This window comes from Spodoptera frugiperda, chromosome 3 (assembly GCF_023101765.2).
Source record: "Spodoptera frugiperda isolate SF20-4 chromosome 3, AGI-APGP_CSIRO_Sfru_2.0, whole genome shotgun sequence".
Classification (NCBI taxonomy): Eukaryota; Metazoa; Arthropoda; class Insecta; order Lepidoptera; family Noctuidae; genus Spodoptera; species Spodoptera frugiperda.
In genome coordinates, this window is record NC_064214.1 from 9,232,172 (window position 1) to 9,245,249 (window position 13,078).

Below are 13,078 nucleotides of genomic sequence, written 5' to 3' on the forward strand. Positions count from 1 at the left end.
TTTACGATTAGATAGTGTATCTAGTCTAAAAATTCTACATATATACATACATACGTAGGTAAGTGTACCTAATATGTACCTAAACTAGGTAATCAGTTATCACTAGCTAATTGATAATTATAGAATTAGAAATCACACTAATATTATAAATGTGAAAGTTTGTTTGTTTGGATGTTTGGATGTTTGTCCGTCAATCACGCTAAAACTACTGAACGGATTTTGATGAAATTTGGTATACAGACAGGGTATGAGCTGATTTGGGTGAGAGAACCTTTCCTCACCAGAACGCGAGCCAAGCTAGTGAGCAGAAGATAGTTCTTTTAATAAATGTGTGCTTCACCGTCCTGGCAGTAAGCCGGTTGGTGGCCAAACGCAGACTTATCAACGTTAAAAAAATGTGTAAACGTATATGATAAATAATACATTAGAAATTCTCATTGCCATATAGTGTTGTGACATCGTAGAATTATGAATATTAACATAAATATATTTACATGGCAATACACATAACAAATTATACTTTTATATAATACTTGATAACTTGTATAGTGTTTCGTATTCAATGCCTATAGGGAAAGATGAAAATCCTCATCTATTATACACTTCACATTATTTTCTTTTTTTCGCGGCGTAAAGTTAGAAATCATTACAGCCGTTTTCGAGGAAGCGGTTAAAAAGATACTTACAAATGTTATTGATTAGTTATTAAAATATGCTAATAAAATTGCATTTTTATTTAAATGATCGCCTCAGATTCAGTTTTGATTACAACATTTTCCAGTAAAAAAGCAATAAGAAAATTAGTGAAAATGTTCTCTTGATTAGTAAATAACTAATTATGTATTGTTTTCTAGATTTTAAAACAGAGAACAATGCAATTACTAACAGATATTTTTTTTAATTATGTCTCTTCCGTGGATTGTGGAGAAAAACCGATTAATAAAAATGTATTTACTAGTTAATGTAATAACAAATATTGGTTTAATACGAAGCCAATTGCCGGTGAGTGGAACAGTATTAATTAATTAAATTGCACCAGTTTTTATAGCACGCACTCGACATTCCGCTGTTTGTCCGCTCTCCAATGGAAACGTACACAGTACACACTACTCACATGTGAAATTCAACCATATGTACATACATACGTATTTGGTTTAAGTTTTAATTGTCAAGCAATAATATAGTAGATACCTAAAACAACTAAAATTTTATACCACAAAGTTTAAAAGTATAGATGTTTTCGACTATTACGTATTACATCGCACTAGTAACTCAAAATTTCTGTAACATTCGATTTTAATATAATCTGGCGTTGCAAAATATACTCTACAACCAAAGAACTAATCTATAAGAACTTGCAGTTTTTAGATTCGGTCACTTACATTCTAAGGGTGCGACATAATCTTATACCCTCTTAACTATTTCAAGCGAAATTGTTAGTTTCATTAGCCGATCTCAATTCAAAAATCTTTGGATCGATCTTCATTTTTGGCAGAAACTCTAAAGAACTAATGCCAAAAATCGATCTTAATCTAAAGATTTTACAGTTATTCAAAAATCACAACAGAAGGATGACTTAAGTTTTTAAACTGACCTGGTCATTAGTAACATAATTAGAACTCAAAACAGGATATTGACAACAGTGCCGAAATGATGTTAAAAGAAAGACTTATCAAAAGAGTTTGTCTAACCTATTATACCGGTTAAATCGTACACGAAATAGCTCAAACTGGTGATAGTAACAAACGAATAGCATTACTGCCTAAAATCGCAGAGATTTGGTTGACAATAGACGGTAACAAGCCTATACTGAGGGTTAACGAAACGAAAATATTATTGCAACACAGTCATTTCATTGTTGCAACATACTATTGCAGACTAAAAGAATTAAACAAGCCTGAGTCAAAAAGGTAAAGTCTGAAAAAAGGTTTAAAATAAATATGGATCATAATTTTGTAAAAAAAATAACAAGCTTCGAGATTTTCAATGTATTTAATTTCGTTTTGTTAGTTTTTATTGTAAAAAGAAGTAGATCTACAGCCTATTACATCAGGTTTTGTTAGACCCGGAGCTTGAAGTTAACAACACCTCACGATAGGTAATCTACCCAAAGTTACCGAAAAAAATATCGATACAAAAGTTCAAATGTTTTAAAAATAAACTGCTAAACAATTTTAAACCTTATTGAAACTAGCTAAAAATAAGTTTACGATGACAAAGATCAAGTCTCAGATTGATCTATGAGCAACAAAACTCAATCGTCCTCTTTGACTGCATTGACATTCGCTCCTTATCGAAAACCAAATATTGTGATTCATTCACAAGAATTAACGTTGCAAAATAATCTTTATTTACATTCCGATACGTGTCATAATAGTTGTTTGATTGGATTTGATACTACAATGTCTACTGCATAATAGAAAGATAGGTTTTATTTTTCGTGCTTCAAATACAGATCGGTGATCGCTTATTGATTGAATGATTGATAATATTTATCATCGTTATCGGGCAAAACACCTACATCCTCCACCTACATCCCATTAGATATTGATATTCTATGCGGGTATGAATGGGACCGTCGATAGAGGGCGCCCTAGACGCCCAGATTGGCGATGTATTAAAGAAGGGCCAAATTAAAAGTACCCTTAACCGACGAGCATGCATGTAAAGACTGATGACTGTTGATGAAGCGAAAGAGGTAAGTAAGATTTGTAGCAATTGGTGTTTCATGGGAGACAGGCGTGAGGTTATGTATGTATGTATGTAGTATCTCTACGCATGTTTTGTATCCAAAGGTCTTGGGATACAGTTAGATCACTGAAACTTTAAAGGATACTTTGATATAATTTAACCTGATTTAATTTTATTTAATTATTTATTTATGCCGTGTGTTCTTGATTCAATGCATGCTGTGATGTCCTTCAAATGTTGTGCATTGGTAATAAGATTACTAATATCTAATTTTAAGTTAATGTTAATTATGTAGCAACAACTGGATGTCCAAATAAATAAATACTTCCAATCTATATAGGTCTGCCAATTATTTTATTTATTCCTTTTGATGCATTTTATGATTATATTGTTAAAGTACGATTTATAGTAGTTATTATGAAAATAATAAACTTCAAAATTCACGGTCAAGTCCACAACAGGCTCACGTTTTGTGAACCGTAACATTTTCTTTTAAACCGTAACTGAAAACGTGAACCGCGCCTGCGCTTAAATTAGTTACGTTAGTTTCGATTTTTAACCGATTAAAAAGGAGGTGAAGTTTGACCGGCATGTACCTATGTTTGCACGCGATTATCTCGCGTTTCGCTCAACCGATTTTGATGCGGTTTTCAAAAGAATCTTAGTTACAATTAGGAGCAGGTTTTAGTGTATAGGTAGTAATATTAGTAGTAGTAGTACGTAGCTTAGCATCAGTGGAAACGGTCACATAGTTTCACAGCTTAGCTAGCACATCTTCGGAGCATAGCTATATAGCACATTTCTGGTGGAAAAGCACCCTTGGCCAGCTATATAATATTGAAGTCGGTTTTCTTAAACGTAGTTCATGGAAGTTATTATCAATATATATAGATTTACCAAATAATCATTATAACAAGACTGTATTTAATTTAAGTGCTATTAATAACTGCCCTGTTTTGCTTTTTGCGGAATAAATCGCGTGGTGATATGTTATCTTTTATCACGAAGTAGACTAAAGGAAATCCGTAGTGTCAAGGATAGACTTTTCTGATTATAAAATCATCTAGAACCGTCAGAAAAGCTAAAAGTATAAAAGTTAAGCAAGATTGAATGTTGGTCTAACTAACCTCGGAAACGGCTGGTACTAATAAGATAGTATTTTTTATGTAGGATAGTCCATTTATTAAGGAAATAACCTGAACCTAATAAACTCTGATCTTCAACTTGTCTGCCAAGCTAGAAGATTAAGATTATGGCAAACCGGATTATGTATTGATGGAGGTTCACTTTTTTTTAGGGGTAAAATCTATTTAAAGACTTCTCCCGCCTTGGACAAGAGAAAGTGTCAGACTCTTATTGACTAAAAACCACCCCGTTCCTACTTCTGCTTTTTGAGCCGGAGCCCCAGTAACCCGCTAGGTAGTCCGCAGGCTTGCATCAGGCATCTGCCCTACTGGGCCCTATCTGTGGTGGTCTGATGGGTTTTTGGCCATGACTGCTTTGCAGAAAGGGGAGACGGACTCCCTCGCTCCGCAACATGGCCTGAACCAATGCCGGACGCGAGAATGCAGAACCTAACATTACAAGTTAGGGGTTAGTTTAGGTTTTGGTGTTTATATTTCCTTAGGAACAGATAGTGAGTGAAGTCGCGTGTTAAAGCCAGTTTAAACGTTAATTTAATGATTGATTTAACTGTTACATTGAACTCTCGTGCAACGATTAACATAAGACCTTCAGTTAAAATGAACCAGTAATAAAATAACCGATCCAGTTTACGTTGAATATTAATTTTATACAGTGGAGTATTTAGTTTCCTTGATCAAATTATTTAGTTCAATGATTTTAATAAAAACGTTCTAGAATGTTTACGGGTAATTAAAGTTATGTTTTAGTTTGTATTTGTTATAAATTGCATTTAACAATTTAATGGCTGCTTATACTAACCATTTCTAGACCATCAAAAGTTTCTTAGCATGACGTAGCACCTAAACTAACCCCTTACTCCTACTGTTAGGTGCCACTTGTTCTTGTGTGAGGCATTAGTTCAGGCCACTGGGTGGAGTGAAGGGAATTGGGATGCCGTCTTCTCCTTCTGCGAAGCTGTCATGCTCAAAGATCCATCAGACCACCACAGATGAGGCCCAGTCGGGCTGAGTCCTGATCCGGAGCTGCTTGCGGGTTTACCGGGGCTCTGTCTCGAAAAGCAGAAGTAGGAATGGTGTAGTTATTAGTTAGTAAGAGTCTGACATGCCCTCTTGCCTCATCCAAGGCGGGAGAAGTCATTGGATGACTTTACCCCCCTTATAAAAATCTATATTATGTATATTGTTTATTTTTCTTTTACATGAACGTTAATGGATTCATTCCGTACTCTCTCGTATGACTCACGACTCTTATTTGACGCTTCATCTTAATTCCTTTATAAATATTTTTTTTTCACAATTGTTTATTTTTACTTTTTCATTGTATTTAAAATTACAAAATATCATACTAAAGTTAATATTAAAATTATGCGTAAGTTACATACATAAGTACAATGTCCTTAAAGTATTTTTTTTTAATTTTTGTAACATCTGGCTTGACGACAGTGAACTCAAAAACTGTTTATGTATCTACTACTGACAAAGGAATATAAACTTTATTACAATAGTGTTTAATAATATTTTTAAATAAACACTTACGAGTTGAATGAAACAATGTAGTTTTATTTTGGTGTAGTATCAGCTCGCCCCCTGGATCTTGCCCCTTCCGATTAAAATGTTCCACTCGCCCCGTTTTTATTAATTTGGAGTTGTGGTTCGCCCCTTACGAAAATCCTTACGGGGCGAGTGAAAAATTTAACAATTAAATAATTATTTTGATGCATCGACTCGCCCCTTGCGGCATTTAAGTGTGGGAGAGCCATGCTTCAGCACGAATGGGCCGGCTCGACCGGAGTGATACCACGGCCTCACAGAAAACCGACGTGAAACAACGCTTGCGTTGTGTTTCGTTGTGTGAGTGAGGTTACCGGAGGCCCAATTCCCCCCTTCCCAATCTTCCCCATCCCCGATTCCCGAACAACAACCTTAAATTCCAGTTTTTTATTTTATAACTCCCAAAAAGCCGGCAACGCACTTGCAACGCCTCTGGTGTTTCAAGTGTCCATGGGCGGCGGCGATTGCTTGCCATCAGGTGACACGTCTGCTCGTTTACCGGCTTGTATCATAAAATTACAAAAAATCCCTTTGAAATTTTTGAAGTTTTATTGAATAAGTAGAGAGTTTTATAAGAAGCATTATTGAAGTTTTAAGAAAAAATATTCATTTAAATATTTTATAAACTTAGAGTGCTGACAGTACTTTTAACTAACCAACAATCGGGGGCGAGTTGGAGTATGTAATAATTTAAGGGGCGAGTTGATGCACTTAGGCAATCGGGGCGAGATCCAAGGGGCGAGCTGATACTACACCTTTATTTTTAATCCTTGTTCTTATTATTAAGAATGTCATAAGATTATTAATTTAGATATTGTCAAGTTTAAAAGTTAACTTTAACATATTTTCTCGAGAGATTCAAGTTTTTGACAAAAAAACAAAAAGGGGTAGGATGTTCTTATTTTAAGGATATTTATTATCAACTGATATAGGTAATTAAAACATGTTTTAAAAATGGCAATGTATAATCGATTTTATTTTTGCTTTTGGCTTAAAGATACAAAACTGTTGATCGAATTTAAGGGGAAATTTTGGTACAGAATCAACTAATATAAGTCTACTTTTAAAAGTAAAACCTTGATAATGATGAAAATTAATAAATAATTATGACATACCTTACATAAATTCAAATATGAGAATCAGTAACGGTCTTTCGAAATATTATTTTATTCTTGTTCTCAATTTGAAATAAACAATCTAGGTATTATTTCTTTTTTATTAAACCTTTTGTTCCTTTTTTAAACACATTTGTATCCAGCCAGTTATTTTTCTTATTCTTAATTTTTAATAAACGACCAATTGTTTCTTTTTTAAATAACTTCTGTTCCTTTTTTAACGCAGTGTATCCAGCCAGTTAGTGACGGTTATTCATAAGCAACTGAGCCGAATGCATGTTTGTATTCAAAGACGTGTCAGGTAAATTTTACAATACAAAACTTGCTTCGCTGTTCGAGACAATGTAGTTCTTTTGTGTGAAAAAAAAGGGATTTTTATGAGACATCTGTTTATTTTTATATAAAAGTTGTATAATAGTTGTGGGCTATGAAAGTATTTGAGATTAAAATTAATTTGTTATGGGTGACCATTTTTTTTTCTTGTAGGCGCACGGTTTGGTATGGTATTAAACCAGTGGGACGAAATGTGTCAAAAATGTTACAAAGTTGCTTACAATCGAGTCCGTTGTCAGAAAAAATACCGTATGTTACAACAATGTGGTTACATTTACGATGTTACGTGGAATGCGTAATCCAATTTACTCGAAACATGTATGAAAAAAAAAATCTGCTTACAAAAGGAATTATTTTTAAAAATAGACACAATTATTCGTTGTCTAGTATCGACTAAAAATAAATAATCGATTTAAACGATCCGTACTAAATTAAGGTGCACAGGCATCACTACTCTGATTTCACATTCGAATTTTAAAATTTTTAAAAAGTTATAATACTTACTGAGAAACGGATAAATTGTACACCATGACCCAATTCACAGAACACCACGTTGGAATGTTTAGTTTATAACCTGTAGACAAGCACGGTTTCACTTGAAAATGCACTAATTTGTACACAAAATTCTAGAATGCTGTTTGAAAAGTTGTTGGAGTTAAATTGACACGGATTTTTATACGTTATTTGGGTAAGAATGGCCGGCCGGCGAAGCGTGCGCGTCGGACTGAGGCGAAATGTCTAGCGGGCTCGGCACTGCATTGGTTCGAAGCGGCTGGTTCGTCACTCCAACGTCATTTTTATCGCGCCACGCGCTTACGCCGTTTCCTTCACAAACCGTTTGTATCGCTTGCTTTCTGTTCCATGTCTGTTTTTGTTAACACCTCGTTAATGTGTTAACAAGCGTTAGCAGCAATGGTTAGTGTATTTTCAATATGTACGTTAATCTCTTCTATCTCATAGTTCACATGTGCAATGTGCGCTTATGTTTAATGCATTTGAACATAATCTCGTCTAGTATTAGTATTAACGAGACAAATATCGATTTTATCTTTGCAATTTCGATTTTAGTATCGATTGTAAGTCTAAGTGACGTTGACCCCATTAGATATTTTTTAGGCGAGTCGATAGCGTGATTCTCGCGTGATCGTGTGTACGAAAACCATGCTGGGAAATTGTTCAAGCTATTTTGGTTTTTAGTGGTGTTAGAATAGGGTTGATTATGCGATGGGTTTTTGAATCAGCTGTTGTTAAATCAGTAGTAAGGTACACACGTGGCGTGGAGTAGCTAGCAACATAATATATTTATGTATGTATTAAAAATATGCATGAATGTTGATAATGTACTTCATATTTAAAATTACTTATGAAACGGTCATGGTTTCACTGCATGCTTATTTTTGTGATAATTATTATGCGTGTAGATTGTAGGTTTTTTGCTTTATTTTACGTGTTTAGCTGTGATAATTTAGTATTTCTTATCATATGTGTGTGTTAATATTATTTTTTTAATTTTATGAATCTCCTGATTGCTGCTCTTTATGTTATCTTAAATCTTGTCTAGCCTGAGGGCTTAGCACGAGTTTTAAACGAAATTGAAATGAAACCGTGTTCGGCGCTCTGATTGGTCGGTTAATTCGAGCAAGCTACTCAGAGTGTCGAACACAGTTCTCGTTAAACGTAGAACAAATTTGCACTAAGCCCTCTGTTCCCTAACAGATGTTATCACACTCTGTTTTCAATCACCACCTATCTATCTATTCAAGTATTTATTGCATCCATAATGTACACAGGTGTTGGAAATACAGTATTTAGTCACCATTATAGACCCTGTCTATCTATCACACTCCAGTCATTCTTCTCTTATTAATCTCTTTTCTCTACCACCTTTAAATAACTACCATCATTCATTTATCCATGAGATTTCCTCTTTTGGTTTATAAAACGAATCCAGAACAATAATTAAAAAAGATTTTTCAACATCTGATTCTGTATCTGCAACTCAATAGCTTGTAAACGACTAAACAGATTTGGATGGAATTCTGTATACAGATAGATCATGGCCCCACATAAAGGTAATAAAATTATTTAACTAGATTAAGGTTACCATGATAGTTCTAGCCTAAGTGTTAATAAATCAGTTTCTACTCCATTTCCTCACATAAATAGACCATTACTCGAAATCAAAACTCGTAAAACTCGTAGGTAAATGGAATAATTTGTACTTTACGAGGGAAAACGTGGTTTCCATGACTTAGAACTTTCTACCAGTCAGCTCATACCCTGTCTGTATACGAAATTTCATCAGACCCGTGCACTGTATTTTTTTTAAAGGGAAAAGTCATCCTATTACTTTTCTCGCCAGGGCAAGGCGAGAGGGAGTGTCAGACTCTTACTGAGTAAAAATTACCCCGTCCCTACTTCTGTTTTCGAGCCGGAGCCCCGGAAAACCCGTTAGGTAGTCCGTAGCTCCGGAGATTAGTTCCTATAAGACACTGACACATTGATACACACTTGGCTATTCATATTTATTTTTTGTGAATTGTATAGCTAGCTTCTGCAAAGATAAAAAATTTCCTTTCACCCGAATCAGCTCATACTCTGTTTGTGTACTAATTTCATCAAAATCCGTTCAGTAGTTACAGCGTGATTGACGGACAAACATTCAAATAAACAAACTTTCACATTTATAATATTAGTGTGATATGTTTGCTTCCCTATTATATATAAAAGTGTTTGATTGTCCATAGTAATCATTATGGTTTTAGTTTATGAGATAAAGTGTGGTTTCTCATGCGTGGGTTGTGATTCTGTGGTTGTAGTCACAACAAATTGATATTGTTAAAGTCAAAGTATTTATTTGTGAAACATAGGGTACATTAGAGGTTATAGGGTATGCTGCTATACATGAAGAGATCCTGCTATGTTTTGCTTTTGAAATCTTACAAAATGTTCAGTTATTATTTCGATTTCTGTATAGGGAAAATATTTATATGTGTTTTTTTATATATAAAACGTAGAGGACTAAAGAGGATGACCTTTGTTCATCATAATAGTCTTTTGGCTGATACTGATGATGATGTAAACTTCTCATTAACAGTACGTTGTCTAGGATTTGCAAGAATTGTAAAAAATGTGCATGGTATTAAGTGCCATAGCTTTCATTATATGAGGTTTACTTTTTTGGGGGCAAACACGCACATAATGTGACATAGATTACCTAAAAGTTAATCTTTTCATCACTATAAGATTTAGAACATACCTAATCGAGGAGTGAATATTAGTCCAAGTAAATAGGACTTTAGACTGAGATTTTCGAGGAAGTCTGGTCTAGACTGAGTTCGTCTAGACGATACAGGCTGAGTCACTACTTCACTAAGTAACGATCGCATTTCTTATCTAAAGTCATTGACCCATTAATTGAGAATGTAGTACGATAGATAAGTCTGATATAAAATATAGTAAAAGGTGTTTGTACATTACTTTAGCTAATAAGGTATTTTTCTATTCAAGTTTTGCTAACTTATCAAAACAAAACATATCCCGACTGTGGCTACAAGACCACTAAATTGACTAAAATATACGACTTGTTCACATCAAGTTTTTGAGTAAAGCTCGACCAGTTTCAAGCCACAAGGGGTCTCCTAATTATGTGTTCTAATGATAAACGGATTTTGATGAAATTTGGTATACAGACAGGATATGAGCTGACTTGAGCGATAGGATACTTTTTATCCCACGGAAACGCGGGCGAAGCCGGTGACAGAAGCTTGTAAAACTACTGAAATTAATTAATGTGTTGCAGACATGTTACTAATCATAAGTATCGTCTATGTATTTCTTAGGGGAATAACAGATATAAAATTATATCTATTTAAACAATGAATTATATCATCTGCTTCTATAATACGAGACAATATATCATACCAGTCACATATACACATACATACATATATTGTAGCACCAATTATTTATACAAACCGAACGTCATATACCTAATTACCATTTACCCATCACCACCACATCAGCACATCTGTGTTTGTACATTATTATGTCTATGTGTGTTAATGCCCTTAGCAAATAGACATAGTCAAGTGGAGCTTGCTCATTGAGCACACATGTATTAATTACCATGAAAAATAACCAAACGACCTTGGTAGGTAGGTCAGTGGTTGGAAGCTTGATTGCCGACGCAAAAGGTTTCGAGAAGGGCATTTTTGGGTTATCCAATATTTGAAAATTACCGCGTATCTAATCTGGAATTTGTGCTTGGTGTATTATTTTATTGTAAATCCTTCTAATGACTTATTGCGGGAGTAGGGGGTGAGAGTATCAGACTCTTACGTACTAAAAACCACCCTGTTCCTATTTCTACTTTAAACCGGAGTCCCGGTAAACCCGCTAGGTAGGCCGCAGCTCCGGATCAGGTATCAGCCCTATTGGGTCTTTCTCCCCAAAAAGCTAGACGTCTTTAGAAGGTATCCCACTGCCATGTCTGTCTTTAAAACCAAAGTATAGGTACCTAAATATTTTTTTTTAGATTTCATGGTCGATAGTTAAGTTTTTGACGACATTCAGAAGGTAGAAGGAGAAAAAAGAATACATTTTTGTAGGTACTTGACATAATAATCACTAATATCTAGGGAATTAGGCAATAACCTACAATGCCTATTAGAAATAAATCCAATGAGAATGAACACATGAATGTGTGCTAATAGATTCGTAATGATCTTTGTAATTATTATTCAAGGTCAACGTACTGACATACAAAATAAAATTGAAACAATTAACTGATTATGTCATTGTATTGTTACCTGAATTAACATATGAAGTAAATGTTCATTATATAAATAAAATAATTGGTCTGTTTCATTTGTCTAGTTGTTTCAGGTGTGAGTTATTGTATTTTTTTTCAAAAGTGTAATGCACTTCTGCAATATTTTAAGTAATAATATGTTATTGAATAATTTGGAGTTTCTTTTTGACACTGAACCTCTGGCTAAACCTCAAAAATTTACATGGTCAACCTTTAAAAATAAAGCAGCGCCTAAATTTTTTATAGAGCAATCCGTGTATGTACATTTTAATTGCTATAGAATTATAGATAGGGAATGCCGGTCATAAAGTTCTCATGTAATTAAAATTGTTTTCGGAATAAATCGTATCTATTAAAAATCACCACATCAGCCACAAGACGTCTGCTTAACTTAGACGTCCCCCAATAACTTCCAGACAGGCTAGTATCTCAAGTTACGGGCAAGCACAGCATTGGACGTCCATCCTCAGTGTGGACCAACCACATGATTCGCTGGTTAGAAATAATATTTTTATATTCATGTTTTAGTGATGTGGGAATCTTCCAATTTTTGAAAAGGCGTTTGAGATTTTGGAAATGCATCGAGGGCCTTTACTTGCCGAGGTACTTTACTATACCATCCCAGTGGCCATCATCGATCCAAAAACTATTACCATCAGTAAATAGACCGTTCTAGAGTTAAGCCTATGGGCCTATGCAACAGATGCATGCTTCGTAATCTATTCAATATGGAAAGCAAAATTTGAAATTGGTTTGCTGATTTGAAACAGATTTTGAATTTCTGATCCATTTCGGTCAATAGCACTAGGTTAAATAAACTAATATTGCCAATTTCCCGGTTGATTTAGGTAATGCATAAAGTCTCTCTTAAGCGAGTTGCTATGAAAAAAATAGTAGGCACTCATGTGATGGTTTGGTATTAGAAATATTCTTTTTTTTAGATGAAATATTTTTGTCGTATTTTAAAGTAATAATTATTGTTGATTGTGTATTTTTACCCGACTGCCAAGGAAGGGTTATGTTTTTCGCGCGTATCTTGTATGTATGAGCCTAATATTCTTTATTACCTCATTTCTTCGAAACGGCTTGATGGATTTCGACAATCAGGGCATCGTTGGATTCGTCTTAATTACCCAAGTGTTCTTAGATATGTGACGTAAAACAAAAACCAACATGGCGGCCGTGAGGCGCCCTAGATAGAAGTAAAAAAAAAATATATATATTTGCTACAATATGGGTATCAAATTAAAGAGCTCATCATGAGGATTCCAAAATGGTATATCACTGAAAAAAAATACTATGTGCAATTAGGTTCTTTATTATCCAAACTAAATACTCGGGTAGGTATTACGCGACGCGATTGACTAGCGGTTTCTGAACTGTAGTTTCGTGTCGCGGGTGAAATCTTGAGAAACACATAGCCGTATTAT

General features: G+C 34.5%; 1 protein-coding gene across 1 annotated transcript in view; it reads right to left on the reverse strand.

The window, feature by feature from the left end:
- Positions 1-7,597, reverse strand: part of LOC118274067 (organic cation transporter protein-like) — a 40,613-nt gene extending 33,016 nt beyond the window's left edge. Inside the window, exon 1 of the mRNA XM_035591422.2 lies at positions 7,340-7,597. The gene's annotated coding sequence lies outside the window, so the exon portion shown is untranslated. The remainder of the gene's footprint in view (positions 1-7,339) is intronic.
- Between the last annotated feature and the right edge of the window lie 5,481 nt (positions 7,598-13,078).